At 39.5% G+C, this 12937-nt stretch overlaps 23 non-coding genes and 5 pseudogenes across 23 annotated transcripts; all 28 read left to right on the top strand.

Moving 5' to 3' along the window:
• Positions 1-257: 257 nt before the first annotated feature.
• LOC146033919 (5S ribosomal RNA) lies at positions 258-376 on the top strand. The gene has a single exon (XR_014459327.1). It is a non-coding gene; the product is annotated as a 5S ribosomal RNA (ribosomal RNA).
• A 344-nt stretch (positions 377-720) lies between these two features.
• LOC146034460 (5S ribosomal RNA) lies at positions 721-839 on the top strand. The gene has a single exon (XR_014459866.1). It is a non-coding gene; the product is annotated as a 5S ribosomal RNA (ribosomal RNA).
• Positions 840-1184: 345 nt separating this feature from the next.
• LOC146028882 (5S ribosomal RNA) lies at positions 1185-1293 on the top strand (annotated as a pseudogene).
• Positions 1294-1638: 345 nt separating this feature from the next.
• Positions 1639-1757, top strand: LOC146034124 (5S ribosomal RNA). Its single transcript, XR_014459531.1, has one exon. It is a non-coding gene; the product is annotated as a 5S ribosomal RNA (ribosomal RNA).
• Positions 1758-2100: 343 nt separating this feature from the next.
• On the top strand, positions 2101-2219 carry LOC146031665 (5S ribosomal RNA). Its single transcript, XR_014457127.1, has one exon. It is a non-coding gene; the product is annotated as a 5S ribosomal RNA (ribosomal RNA).
• A 345-nt stretch (positions 2220-2564) lies between these two features.
• On the top strand, positions 2565-2683 carry LOC146031861 (5S ribosomal RNA). Its single transcript, XR_014457314.1, has one exon. It is a non-coding gene; the product is annotated as a 5S ribosomal RNA (ribosomal RNA).
• Positions 2684-3028: 345 nt separating this feature from the next.
• On the top strand, positions 3029-3147 carry LOC146029410 (5S ribosomal RNA; annotated as a pseudogene).
• A 343-nt stretch (positions 3148-3490) lies between these two features.
• On the top strand, positions 3491-3609 carry LOC146031254 (5S ribosomal RNA). Its single transcript, XR_014456725.1, has one exon. It is a non-coding gene; the product is annotated as a 5S ribosomal RNA (ribosomal RNA).
• A 345-nt stretch (positions 3610-3954) lies between these two features.
• Positions 3955-4073, top strand: LOC146030781 (5S ribosomal RNA). Its single transcript, XR_014456267.1, has one exon. It is a non-coding gene; the product is annotated as a 5S ribosomal RNA (ribosomal RNA).
• A 345-nt stretch (positions 4074-4418) lies between these two features.
• Positions 4419-4537, top strand: LOC146028779 (5S ribosomal RNA; annotated as a pseudogene).
• A 343-nt stretch (positions 4538-4880) lies between these two features.
• On the top strand, positions 4881-4999 carry LOC146032630 (5S ribosomal RNA). Its single transcript, XR_014458056.1, has one exon. It is a non-coding gene; the product is annotated as a 5S ribosomal RNA (ribosomal RNA).
• Positions 5000-5344: 345 nt separating this feature from the next.
• On the top strand, positions 5345-5463 carry LOC146032065 (5S ribosomal RNA). Its single transcript, XR_014457512.1, has one exon. It is a non-coding gene; the product is annotated as a 5S ribosomal RNA (ribosomal RNA).
• A 345-nt stretch (positions 5464-5808) lies between these two features.
• On the top strand, positions 5809-5927 carry LOC146033192 (5S ribosomal RNA). Its single transcript, XR_014458602.1, has one exon. It is a non-coding gene; the product is annotated as a 5S ribosomal RNA (ribosomal RNA).
• A 345-nt stretch (positions 5928-6272) lies between these two features.
• LOC146033399 (5S ribosomal RNA) lies at positions 6273-6391 on the top strand. Its single transcript, XR_014458808.1, has one exon. It is a non-coding gene; the product is annotated as a 5S ribosomal RNA (ribosomal RNA).
• A 345-nt stretch (positions 6392-6736) lies between these two features.
• LOC146028843 (5S ribosomal RNA) lies at positions 6737-6855 on the top strand (annotated as a pseudogene).
• A 341-nt stretch (positions 6856-7196) lies between these two features.
• Positions 7197-7315, top strand: LOC146034073 (5S ribosomal RNA). The gene has a single exon (XR_014459479.1). It is a non-coding gene; the product is annotated as a 5S ribosomal RNA (ribosomal RNA).
• Positions 7316-7660: 345 nt separating this feature from the next.
• Positions 7661-7779, top strand: LOC146031293 (5S ribosomal RNA). The gene has a single exon (XR_014456762.1). It is a non-coding gene; the product is annotated as a 5S ribosomal RNA (ribosomal RNA).
• A 345-nt stretch (positions 7780-8124) lies between these two features.
• On the top strand, positions 8125-8243 carry LOC146033918 (5S ribosomal RNA). The gene has a single exon (XR_014459326.1). It is a non-coding gene; the product is annotated as a 5S ribosomal RNA (ribosomal RNA).
• A 344-nt stretch (positions 8244-8587) lies between these two features.
• LOC146034459 (5S ribosomal RNA) lies at positions 8588-8706 on the top strand. The gene has a single exon (XR_014459865.1). It is a non-coding gene; the product is annotated as a 5S ribosomal RNA (ribosomal RNA).
• Positions 8707-9051: 345 nt separating this feature from the next.
• LOC146028881 (5S ribosomal RNA) lies at positions 9052-9160 on the top strand (annotated as a pseudogene).
• A 345-nt stretch (positions 9161-9505) lies between these two features.
• Positions 9506-9624, top strand: LOC146034123 (5S ribosomal RNA). The gene has a single exon (XR_014459530.1). It is a non-coding gene; the product is annotated as a 5S ribosomal RNA (ribosomal RNA).
• Positions 9625-9967: 343 nt separating this feature from the next.
• LOC146030465 (5S ribosomal RNA) lies at positions 9968-10086 on the top strand. Its single transcript, XR_014455959.1, has one exon. It is a non-coding gene; the product is annotated as a 5S ribosomal RNA (ribosomal RNA).
• Positions 10087-10431: 345 nt separating this feature from the next.
• Positions 10432-10550, top strand: LOC146032618 (5S ribosomal RNA). Its single transcript, XR_014458045.1, has one exon. It is a non-coding gene; the product is annotated as a 5S ribosomal RNA (ribosomal RNA).
• A 345-nt stretch (positions 10551-10895) lies between these two features.
• Positions 10896-11014, top strand: LOC146030464 (5S ribosomal RNA). The gene has a single exon (XR_014455958.1). It is a non-coding gene; the product is annotated as a 5S ribosomal RNA (ribosomal RNA).
• A 345-nt stretch (positions 11015-11359) lies between these two features.
• LOC146030463 (5S ribosomal RNA) lies at positions 11360-11478 on the top strand. The gene has a single exon (XR_014455957.1). It is a non-coding gene; the product is annotated as a 5S ribosomal RNA (ribosomal RNA).
• A 345-nt stretch (positions 11479-11823) lies between these two features.
• LOC146032607 (5S ribosomal RNA) lies at positions 11824-11942 on the top strand. Its single transcript, XR_014458034.1, has one exon. It is a non-coding gene; the product is annotated as a 5S ribosomal RNA (ribosomal RNA).
• Positions 11943-12287: 345 nt separating this feature from the next.
• LOC146030462 (5S ribosomal RNA) lies at positions 12288-12406 on the top strand. Its single transcript, XR_014455956.1, has one exon. It is a non-coding gene; the product is annotated as a 5S ribosomal RNA (ribosomal RNA).
• A 345-nt stretch (positions 12407-12751) lies between these two features.
• On the top strand, positions 12752-12870 carry LOC146031859 (5S ribosomal RNA). The gene has a single exon (XR_014457312.1). It is a non-coding gene; the product is annotated as a 5S ribosomal RNA (ribosomal RNA).
• Positions 12871-12937: the final 67 nt, after the last annotated feature.

The raw sequence follows: 12937 nt of genomic DNA, 5'->3' as shown, positions 1-12937 counted from the left end.
AGGTCAAACAGACACAATAGCCATCACCTAAAATCTTACCACACTGTTTAGGCCCAATTCCAACTGATTTTGGCAGCTAAACATTGTTGAGCCTCTTTAGTAGTTTAATTTGAGACCACCTGCTAATATCATGTCCTGTAGGTCTTTTTACATTACCAACACATGATTTTTTTCAGTAAGCCAATACAGTTAGGAAACTTTTTTATTAGCTTACCTAGTTATAGAAGTAGAAGAGGGCAAAATAGTGCCTCTATCTCACCTACAGCCATACCACATTGGATCCGCCCAATCTCGTCTGATCTTGGAAGCTAAGCAATGTTGTGCCTGGTTAGTACTTGGGTGGGAGACCACATGGGAACACCAGGTGCTGTAGGCTTTTTCCCATTACTGGCAAATTGTTTTTATTCTCTAGCTATTTAAATTGGAAACTTTTTCTTTTTTTGCCGATACAGACATTTGGGAGAGGTCAAACAGACACAATAGCCATCACCTAAAAACTTACCACACTGTTTAGGCCCCATTCCAACTGCTTTTGGCAGCTAAACATTGTTGAGCCTCTTTAGTAGTTTAATTTGAGACCACCTGCTAATATCATGTCCTGTATGTCTTTTTACATTACCAACACATGATTTTTCTTAGTAAGCCAATACAGTTAGGAAACTTTTTTATTAGCTTACCTGGTTATAGAAGTAGAAGAGGGCAAAATAGTGCCTGTATCTCACCTCCAGCCATACCACGTTGGATATGCCCAATCTCGTCTGATCTTGGAAGCTAAGCAATGTTGGGCCTGGTTAGTACTTGGGTGGGAGACCACATGGGAACACCAGGTGCTGTAGGCTTTTCCCCATTACTGGCAAATTGTTTTTATTCTCTAGCTATTTAAATTGGAAACTTTTTCTTTTTATTGCCGATACAGACATTTGGGAGAGGTCAAACAGACACAATAGCCATCACCTAAAGACTTACCACACTTTTTCGGCCCAATTCCAACTGCTTTTGGCAGCTAAACAGTGTTGAGCCTCTTTAGTAGATTAATTTGAGACCACCTGCTTATATCATGTCCTGTAGGTCTTTTTACATTACCAACACATGATTTTTTTCAGTAAGCCAAAACAGTTAGGAAACTTTTTTATTAGCTTACCTGGTTATAGAAGTAGAAGAGGGCAAAAAAGTGCTTGTATTTCATCTACAGCCATACCACATTGGATGCGCCTGATCTTGGAAGCTAAGCAGTGTTGGGCCTGGTTAGTACTTGGGTGGGAGACCACATGGGAACACCAGGTGCTGTAGGTTTTCCCCATTACTGGCAAATTGTTTTTATTCTCTAGCTTTTTAAATTGGAAACTTTTTTCTCTTTATTGCCAGTACAGACATTTGGAAGAGGTCAAACAGACACAATAGCCATCACCTAAAAACTTACCACACTGTTTAGGCCCAATTCCAACTGCTTTTGGCAGCTAAACAGTGTTGAGCCTCTTTAGTAGTTTAATTTGAGACCACCTGCTAATATCATGTCCTGTAGGTCTTTTTACATTACCAACACATGATTTTTTTCAGTAAGCCAATATAGTTAGGAAACTTTTTTATTAGCTTACCTGGTTATAGAAGTAGAAGAGGGCAAAAAAGTGCTTGTATTTCATCTACAGCCATACCACATTGGATACGCCCAATCTCGTCTGATCTTGGAAGCTAAGCAGTGTTGTGCCTGGTTAGTACTTGGGTGGGAGACCACATGGGAACACCTGGTGCTGTAGAATTTTTTCCATTACTGGCAAATTGTTTTTATTCTCTAGCTATTTAAATTGGAAAAAAAACTTTTATTGCCAGTACAGACATTTGGAAGAGGTCAAACAGACACAATAGCCATCACCTAAAAACTTACCACACTGTTTAGGCCCAATTCCAACTGCTTTTGGCAGCTAAACATTGTTGAGCCTCTTTAGTAGTTTCATTTGAGACCACCTGCTAATATCATGTCCTGTAGGTCTTTTTACATTACCAACACATGATTTTTTTCAGTAAGCCAATACAGTTAGGAAACTTTTTTATTAGCTTACCTGGTTATAGAAGTAGAAGAGGGCAAAATAGTGCCTGTATCTCACCTACAGCCATACCACATTGGATACGCCCAATTTCGTCTGATCTTGGAAGCTAAGCAATGTTGGGCCTGGTTAGTACTTGGGTGGGAGACCACATGGGAACACCAGGTGCTGTAGGCTTTTTCCCATTACTGGCAAATTGTTTTTATTCTCTAGCTATTTAAATTGGAAACTTTTTCTTTTTATTGCCGATACAGACATTTGGGAGAGGTCAAACAGACACAATAGCCATCACCTAAAGTCTTACCACACTTTTTCGGCCCAATTCCAACTGCTTTTGGCAGCTAAACAGTGTTGAGCCTCTTTAGTAGATTAATTTGAGACCACCTGCTTATATCATGTCCTGTAGGTCTTTTTACATTACCAACAGATGATTTTTTTCAGTAAGCCAAAACAGTTAGGAAACTTTTTTATTAGCTTACCGGGTTATAGAAGTAGAAGAGGTCAAAAAAGTGCTTGTATTTCACCTACAGCCATACCACATTGGATACGCCCAATCTCGTCTGATCTTGGAAGCTAAGCAGTGTTGGGCCTAGTTAGTACTTGGGTGGGAGACCACATGGGAACACCAGGTGCTGTAGGTTTTTCCCATTACTGGCAAATTGTTTTTATTCTCTAGCTTTTTAAATTGGAAACTTTTTTCTCTTTATTGCCAGTACAGACATTTGGAAGAGGTCAAACAGACACAATAGCCATCACCTAAAAACTTACCACACTGTTTAGGCCCAATTCTAACTGCTTTTGGCAGCTAAACAGTGTTGAGCCTCTTTAGTAGTTTAATTTGAGACCACCTGCTAATACCATGTCCTGTAGGTCTTTTTACATTGCCAACACATGATTTTTTTCAGTAAGCCAATACAGTTAGGATACTTTTTTATTAACTTACCTGGTTATAGAAGTAGAAGAGGGCAAAAAAGTGCCTGTATCTCACCTACAGCCATACCACATTAGATACGCCCAATCTCGTGTGATCTTGAAAGCTAAGCAGTGTTAGGACTGGTTAGTACTTGGGAGGGAGGCCACATGGGAACACCAGGTGCTGTAGGTTTTTTCTTATTACTGGCAAATTGTTTTTATTCTCTAGCTATTTAAATTGGAAAAAAAACTTTTATTGCCAGTACAGACATTTGGAAGAGGTCAAACAGACACAATAGCCATCACCTAAAAACTTACCACACTGTTTAGGCCCAATTCCAACTGCTTTTGGCAGCTAAACATTGTTGAGCCTCTTTAGTAGTTTAATTTGAGACCACCTGCTAATATCATGTCCTGTAGGTCTTTTTACATTACCAACACATGATTTTTTTCAGTAAGCCAATACAGTTAGGAAACTTTTTTATTAGCTTACCTGGTTATAGAAGTAGAAGAGGGCAAAATAGTGCCTGTATCTCACCTACAGCCATACCACATTGGATCCGCCCAATCTCGTCTGATCTTGGAAGCTAAGCAATGTTGGGCCTGGTTAGTACTTGGGTGGGAGACCACATGGGAACACCAGGTGCTGTAGGCTTTTTCCCATTACTGGCAAATTGTTTTTATTCTCTAGCTATTTAAATTGGAAACTTTTTCTTTTTATTGCCGATACAGACATTTGGGAGAGGTCAAACAGACACAATAGCCATCACCTAAAGACTTACCACACTTTTTCGGCCCAATTCCAACTGCTTTTGGCAGCTAAACAGTGTTGAGCCTCTTTAGTAGATTAATTTGAGACCACCTGCTTATATCATGTCCTGTAGGTCATTTTACATTACCAACACATGATGTTTTTCAGTAAGCCAAAACAGTTAGGAAACTTTTTTATTAGCTTACCTGGTTATAGAAGTAGAAGAGGGCAAAAAAGTGCTTGTATTTCATCTACAGCCATACCACATTGGATACGCCCAATCTCGTCTGATCTTGGAAGCTAAGCAGTGTTGGGCCTGGTTAGTACTTGGGTGGGAGACCACATGGGAACACCAGGTGCTGTAGGTTATTCCCATTACTGGCAAATTGTTTTTATTCTCTAGCTTTTTAAATTGGAAACTTTTTTCTCTTTATTGCCAGTACAGACATTTGGAAGAGGTCAAACAGACACAATAGCCATCACCTAAAAACTTACCACACTGTTTAGGCCCAATTCTAACTGCTTTTGGCAGCTAAACAGTGTTGAGCCTCTTTAGTAGTTTAATTTGAGACCACCTGCTAATACCATGTCCTGTAGGTCTTTTTACATTGCCAACACATGATTTTTTTCAGTAAGCCAATACAGTTAGGATACTTTTTTATTAACTTACCTGGTTATAGAAGTAGAAGAGGGCAAAAAAGTGCCTGTATCTCACCTACAGCCATACCACATTAGATACGCCCAATCTCGTGTGATCTTGAAAGCTAAGCAGTGTTAGGCCTGGTTAGTACTTGGGAGGGAGGCCACATGGGAACACCAGGTGCTGTAGGTTTTTTCTTATTACTGGCAAATTGTTTTTATTCTCTAGCTATTTAAATTGGAAAAAAAACTTTTATTGCCAGTACAGACATTTGGAAGAGGTCAAACAGACACAATAGCCATCACCTAAAAACTTACCACACTGTTTAGGCCCAATTCCAACTGCTTTTGGCAGCTAAACATTGTTGAGCCTCTTTAGTAGTTTAATTTGAGACCACCTGCTAATATCATGTCCTGTAGGTCTTTTTACATTACCAACACATGATTTTTTTCAGTAAGCCAATACAGTTAGGAAACTTTTTTATTAGCTTACCTGGTTATAGAAGTAGAAGAGGGCAAAATAGTGCCTGTATCTCACCTACAGCCATACCACATTGGATACGCCCAATCTCGTCTGATCTTGGAAGCTAAGCAGTGTTGGGCCTGGTTAGTACTTGGGTGGGAGACCACATGGGAACACCAGGTGCTGTAGGTTATTCCCATTACTGGCAAATTGTTTTTATTCTCTAGCTTTTTAAATTGGAAACTTTTTTCTCTTTATTGCCAGTACAGACATTTGGAAGAGGTCAAACAGACACAATAGCCATCACCTAAAAACTTACCACACTGTTTAGGCCCAATTCCAACTGCTTTTGGCAGCTAAACATTGTTGAGCCTCTTTAGTAGTTTAATTTGAGACCACCTGCTAATATCATGTCCTGTATGTCTTTTTACATTACCAACACATGATTTTTCTCAGTAAGCCAATACAGTTAGGAAACTTTTTTATTAGCTTACCTGGTTATAGAAGTAGAAGAGGGCAAAATAGTGCCTGTATCTCACCTATAGCCATACCACATTGGATATGCCCAATCTCGTCTGATCTTGGAAGCTAAGCAATGTTGGGCCTGGTTAGTACTTGGGTGGGAGACCACATGGGAACACCAGGTGCTGTAGGCTTTTCCCCATTACTGGCAAATTGTTTTTATTCTCTAGCTATTTAAATTGGAAACTTTTTCTTTTTATTGCCGATACAGACATTTGGGAGAGGTCAAACAGACACAATAGCCATCACCTAAAGACTTACCACACTTTTTCGGCCCAATTCCAACTGCTTTTGGCAGCTAAACAGTGTTGAGCCTCTTTAGTAGATTAATTTGAGACCACCTGCTTATATCATGTCCTGTAGGTCTTTTTACATTACCAACACATGATTTTTTTCAGTAAGCCAAAACAGTTAGGAAACTTTTTTATTAGCTTACCTGGTTATAGAAGTAGAAGAGGGCAAAAAAGTACTTGTATTTCACTTGCAGCCATACCACATTGGATACGCCCAATCTCGTCTGATCTTGGAAGCTAAGCAGTGTTGGGCCTGGTTAGTAGTTGGGTGGGAGACCACATGGGAACACCAGGTGCTGTAGGTTTTCCCCATTACTGGCAAATTGTTTTTATTCTCTAGCTTTTTAAATTGGAAACTTTTTTCTCTTTATTGCCAGTACAGACATTTGGAAGAGGTCAAACAGACACAATAGCCATCACCTAAAAACTTACCACACTGTTTAGGCCCAATTCCAACTGCTTTTGGCAGCTAAACAGTGTTGAGCCTCTTTAGTAGTTTAATTTGAGACCATCTGCTTATAAAATGTCCTGTAGGTTTTTTTACATTACCAACACATGATTTTTTTCAGTAAGCCAAAACAGTTAGGACACTTTTTTATTAGCTTACCTGGTTATAGAAGTAGAAGAGGGCAAAAAAGTGCCTGTATCTCACCTACAGCCATTCCACATTGGATACGCCCAATCTCATCTGATCTTGGAAGCTAAGCAGTGTTGTGCCTGGTTAGTACTTGGGTGGGAGACCACATGGGAACACCTGGTGCTGTAGGTTTTTCCCATTACTGGCAAATTGTTTTTATTCTCTAGCTATTTAAATTGGAAACTTTTTTCTCTTTATTGCCAGTACAGACATTTGAAAGAGGTCAAACAGACACAATAGCCATCACCTAAAAACTTACCACACTGTTTAGGCCCAATTCCAACTGCTTTTGGCAGCTAAACATTGTTGAGCCTCTTTAGTAATTTAATTTGAGACCACCTGCTAATATCATGTCCTGTAGGTCTTTTTACATTACCAACACATGATTTTTTTCAGTAAGCCAATACAGTTAGGAAACTTATTTATTAGCTTACCTGGTTATAGAAGTAGAAGAGGGCAAAAAAGTGCTTGCATTTCACCTACAGCCATACCACATTGGATACGCCCAATCTTGTCTGATCTTGGAAGCTAAGCAGTGTTGGGCCTGGTTAGTATTTGCGTGGGAGACCACATGGGAACACCTTGTGGTGTAGGTTTTTTTCCATTACTGGCAAATTGTTTATATTCTCTAGCTATTTAAATTGGAAACTTTTTTTTATTGCCAGTACAGACATTTGGAAGAGGTCAAACAGACACAATAGCCATCACCTAAAAACTTACCACACTGTTTAGGCCCAATTCCAACTGCTTTTGGCAGCTAAACAGTGTTGAGCCTCTTTAGTAGTTTAATTTGAGACCACCTGCTAATATCATGTCCTGTAGGTCTTTTTACATTACCAACACATGATTTTTTCAGTTGGCCAATACAGTTAGGAAACTTTTTTATTAACTTACCTGGTTATAGAAGTAGAAGAGGGCAAAATAGTGCTTGTATCTCATCTACAGCCATGCCACATTAGATACGCCCAATCTCATCTGATCTTGGAAGCTAAGCAGTGTTGGGCCTGGTTAGTACTTGGGTGGGAGACCACATGGGAACACCAGGTGCTGTAGGCTTTTTCCCATTACTGGCAAATTGTTTTTATTCTCTAGCTATTTAAATTGGAAACTTTTTCTTTTTATTGCCGATACAGACATTTGGGAGAGGTCAAACAGACACAATAGCCATCACCTAAAGACTTACCACACTTTTTCGGCCCAATTCCAACTGCTTTTGGCAGCTAAACAGTGTTGAGCCTCTTTAGTAGATTAATTTGAGACCACCTGCTTATATCATGTCCTGTAGGTTTTTTTACATTACCAACACATGATTTTTTTCAGTAAGCCAAAACAGTTAGGAAACTTTTTTATTAGCTTACCTGGTTATAGAAGTAGAAGAGGGCAAAAAAGTGCTTGTATTTCACCTACAGCCATACCACATTGGATACGCCCAATTTCGTCTGATCTTGGAAGCTAAGCAGTGTTGGGCCTGGTTAGTACTTGGGTGGGAGACCACATGGGAACACCAGGTGCTGTAGGTTTTTCCCATTACTGGCAAATTGTTTTTATTCTCTAGCTTTTTAAATTGGAAACTTTTTTCTCTTTATTGCCAGTACAGACATTTGGAAGAGGTCAAACAGACACAATAGCCATCACCTAAAATCTTACCACACTGTTTAGGCCCAATTCCAACTGATTTTGGCAGCTAAACATTGTTGAGCCTCTTTAGTAGTTTAATTTGAGACCACCTGCTAATATCATGTCCTGTAGGTCTTTTTACATTACCAACACATGATTTTTTTCAGTAAGCCAATACAGTTAGGAAACTTTTTTATTAGCTTACCTAGTTATAGAAGTAGAAGAGGGCAAAATAGTGCCTGTATCTCACCTACAGCCATACCACATTGGATCCGCCCAATCTCGTCTGATCTTGGAAGCTAAGCAATGTTGTGCCTGGTTAGTACTTGGGTGGGAGACCACATGGGAACACCAGGTGCTGTAGGCTTTTTCCCATTACTGGCAAATTGTTTTTATTCTCTAGCTATTTAAATTGGAAACTTTTTCTTTTTTTGCCGATACAGACATTTGGGAGAGGTCAAACAGACACAATAGCCATCACCTAAAAACTTACCACACTGTTTAGGCCCCATTCCAACTGCTTTTGGCAGCTAAACATTGTTGAGCCTCTTTAGTAGTTTAATTTGAGACCACCTGCTAATATCATGTCCTGTATGTCTTTTTACATTACCAACACATGATTTTTCTTAGTAAGCCAATACAGTTAGGAAACTTTTTTATTAGCTTACCTGGTTATAGAAGTAGAAGAGGGCAAAATAGTGCCTGTATCTCACCTCCAGCCATACCACGTTGGATATGCCCAATCTCGTCTGATCTTGGAAGCTAAGCAATGTTGGGCCTGGTTAGTACTTGGGTGGGAGACCACATGGGAACACCAGGTGCTGTAGGCTTTTCCCCATTACTGGCAAATTGTTTTTATTCTCTAGCTATTTAAATTGGAAACTTTTTCTTTTTATTGCCGATACAGACATTTGGGAGAGGTCAAACAGACACAATAGCCATCACCTAAAGACTTACCACACTTTTTCGGCCCAATTCCAACTGCTTTTGGCAGCTAAACAGTGTTGAGCCTCTTTAGTAGATTAATTTGAGACCACCTGCTTATATCATGTCCTGTAGGTCTTTTTACATTACCAACACATGATTTTTTTCAGTAAGCCAAAACAGTTAGGAAACTTTTTTATTAGCTTACCTGGTTATAGAAGTAGAAGAGGGCAAAAAAGTGCTTGTATTTCATCTACAGCCATACCACATTGGATGCGCCTGATCTTGGAAGCTAAGCAGTGTTGGGCCTGGTTAGTACTTGGGTGGGAGACCACATGGGAACACCAGGTGCTGTAGGTTTTCCCCATTACTGGCAAATTGTTTTTATTCTCTAGCTTTTTAAATTGGAAACTTTTTTCTCTTTATTGCCAGTACAGACATTTGGAAGAGGTCAAACAGACACAATAGCCATCACCTAAAAACTTACCACACTGTTTAGGCCCAATTCCAACTGCTTTTGGCAGCTAAACAGTGTTGAGCCTCTTTAGTAGTTTAATTTGAGACCACCTGCTAATATCATGTCCTGTAGGTCTTTTTACATTACCAACACATGATTTTTTTCAGTAAGCCAATATAGTTAGGAAACTTTTTTATTAGCTTACCTGGTTATAGAAGTAGAAGAGGGCAAAAAAGTGCTTGTATTTCATCTACAGCCATACCACATTGGATACGCCCAATCTCGTCTGATCTTGGAAGCTAAGCAGTGTTGTGCCTGGTTAGTACTTGGGTGGGAGACCACATGGGAACACCTGGTGCTGTAGAATTTTTTCCATTACTGGCAAATTGTTTTTATTCTCTAGCTATTTAAATTGGAAAAAAAACTTTTATTGCCAGTACAGACATTTGGAAGAGGTCAAACAGACACAATAGCCATCACCTAAAAACTTACCACACTGTTTAGGCCCAATTCCAACTGCTTTTGGCAGCTAAACATTGTTGAGCCTCTTTAGTAGTTTCATTTGAGACCACCTGCTAATATCATGTCCTGTAGGTCTTTTTACATTACCAACACATGATTTTTTTCAGTAAGCCAATACAGTTAGGAAACTTTTTTATTAGCTTACCTGGTTATAGAAGTAGAAGAGGGCAAAATAGTGCCTGTATCTCACCTACAGCCATACCACATTGGATACGCCCAATCTCGTCTGATCTTGGAAGCTAAGCAATGTTGGGCCTGGTTAGTACTTGGGTGGGAGACCACATGGGAACACCAGGTGCTGTAGGCTTTTTCCCATTACTGGCAAATTGTTTTTATTCTCTAGCTATTTAAATTGGAAACTTTTTCTTTTTATTGCCGATACAGACATTTGGGAGAGGTCAAACAGACACAATAGCCATCACCTAAAGTCTTACCACACTTTTTCGGCCCAATTCCAACTGCTTTTGGCAGCTAAACAGTGTTGAGCCTCTTTAGTAGATTAATTTGAGACCACCTGCTTATATCATGTCCTGTAGGTCTTTTTACATTACCAACAGATGATTTTTTTCAGTAAGCCAAAACAGTTAGGAAACTTTTTTATTAGCTTACCTGGTTATAGAAGTAGAAGAGGGCAAAAAAGTGCTTGTATTTCACCTACAGCCATACCACATTGGATACGCCCAATCTCGTCTGATCTTGGAAGCTAAGCAGTGTTGGGCCTGGTTAGTACTTGGGTGGGAGACCACATGGGAACACCAGGTGCTGTAGGTTTTTCCCATTACTGGCAAATTGTTTTTATTCTCTAGCTTTTTAAATTGGAAACTTTTTTCTCTTTATTGCCAGTACAGACATTTGGAAGAGGTCAAACAGACACAATAGCCATCACCTAAAAACTTACCACACTGTTTAGGCCCAATTCCAACTGCTTTTGGCAGCTAAACATTGTTGAGCCTCTTTAGTAGTTTAATTTGAGACCACCTGTTAATATCATGTCCTGTAGGTCTTTTTACATTACCAACACATGATTTTTTTCAGTAAGCCAATACAGTTAGGAAACTTTTTTATTAGCTTACCTGGTTATAGAAGTAGAAGAGGGCAAAATAGTGCCTGTATCTCACCTACAGCCATACCACATTGGATACGCCCAATCTCGTCTGATCTTGGAAGCTAAGCAATGTTGGGCCTGGTTAGTACTTGGGTGGGAGACCACATGGGAACACCAGGTGCTGTAGGCTTTTTCCCATTACTGGCAAATTGTTTTTATTCTCTAGCTATTTAAATTGGAAACTTTTTCTTTTTATTGCCGATACAGACATTTGGGAGAGGTCAAATAGACACAATAGCCATCACCTAAAGTCTTACCACACTTTTTCGGCATAATTCCAACTGCTTTTGGCAGCTAAACAGTGTTGAGCCTCTTTAGTAGATTAATTTGAGACCACCTGCTTATATCATGTCCTGTAGGTCTTTTTACATTACCAACAGATGATTTTTTTCAGTAAGCCAAAACAGTTAGGAAACTTTTTTATTAGCTTACCGGGTTATAGAAGTAGAAGAGGTCAAAAAAGTGCTTGTATTTCACCTACAGCCATACCACATTGGATACGCCCAATCTCGTCTGATCTTGGAAGCTAAGCAATGTTGGGCCTGGTTAGTACTTGGGTGGGAGACCACATGGGAACACCAGGTGCTGTAGGCTTTTTCCCATTACTGGCAAATTGTTTTTATTCTCTAGCTATTTAAATTGGAAACTTTTTCTTTTTATTGCCGATACAGACATTTGGGAGAGGTCAAACAGACACAATAGCCATCACCTAAAGTCTTACCACACTTTTTCGGCCCAATTCCAACTGCTTTTGGCAGCTAAACAGTGTTGAGCCTCTTTAGTAGATTAATTTGAGACCACCTGCTTATATCATGTCCTGTAGGTCTTTTTACATTACCAACAGATGATTTTTTTCAGTAAGCCAAAACAGTTAGGAAACTTTTTTATTAGCTTACCTGGTTATAGAAGTAGAAGAGGGCAAAAAAGTGCTTGTATTTCACCTACAGCCATACCACATTGGATACGCCCAATCTCGTCTGATCTTGGAAGCTAAGCAGTGTTGGGCCTGGTTAGTACTTGGGTGGGAGACCACATGGGAACACCAGGTGCTGTAGGTTTTTCCCATTACTGGCAAATTGTTTTTATTCTCTAGCTTTTTAAATTGGAAACTTTTTTCTCTTTATTGCCAGTACAGACATTTGGAAGAGGTCAAACAGACACAATAGCCATCATCTAAAAACTTACCACACTGTTTAGGCCCAATTCCAACTGCTTTTGGCAGCTAAACATTGTTGAGCCTCTTTAGTAGTTTAATTTGAGACCACCTGTTAATATCATGTCCTGTAGGTCTTTTTACATTACCAACACATGATTTTTTTCAGTAAGCCAATACAGTTAGGAAACTTTTTTATTAGCTTACCTGGTTATAGAAGTAGAAGAGGGCAAAATAGTGCCTGTATCTCACCTACAGCCATACCACATTGGATACGCCCAATCTCGTCTGATCTTGGAAGCTAAGCAATGTTGGGCCTGGTTAGTACTTGGGTGGGAGACCACATGGGAACACCAGGTGCTGTAGGCTTTTTCCCATTACTGGCAAATTGTTTTTATTCTCTAGCTATTTAAATTGGAAACTTTTTCTTTTTATTGCCGATACAGACATTTGGGAGAGGTCAAATAGACACAATAGCCATCACCTAAAGTCTTACCACACTTTTTCGGCATAATTCCAACTGCTTTTGGCAGCTAAACAGTGTTGAGCCTCTTTAGTAGATTAATTTGAGACCACCTGCTTATATCATGTCCTGTAGGTCTTTTTACATTACCAACAGATGATTTTTTTCAGTAAGCCAAAACAGTTAGGAAACTTTTTTATTAGCTTACCGGGTTATAGAAGTAGAAGAGGTCAAAAAAGTGCTTGTATTTCACCTACAGCCATACCACATTGGATACGCCCAATCTCGTCTGATCTTGGAAGCTAAGCAGTGTTGGGCCTAGTTAGTACTTGGGTGGGAGACCACATGGGAACACCAGGTGCTGTAGGTTTTTCCCATTACTGGCAAATTGTTTTTATTCTCTAGCTTTTTAAATTGGAAACTTTTTTCTCTTTATT

The sequence above is a fragment of the Crinia signifera genome, chromosome 8 (genome assembly GCF_055691185.1).
Source record: "Crinia signifera chromosome 8, ASM5569118v1, whole genome shotgun sequence".
NCBI classification, from domain to species: domain Eukaryota; kingdom Metazoa; phylum Chordata; class Amphibia; order Anura; family Myobatrachidae; genus Crinia; species Crinia signifera.
This window is presented reverse-complemented; position numbering and strand designations above follow the sequence as displayed.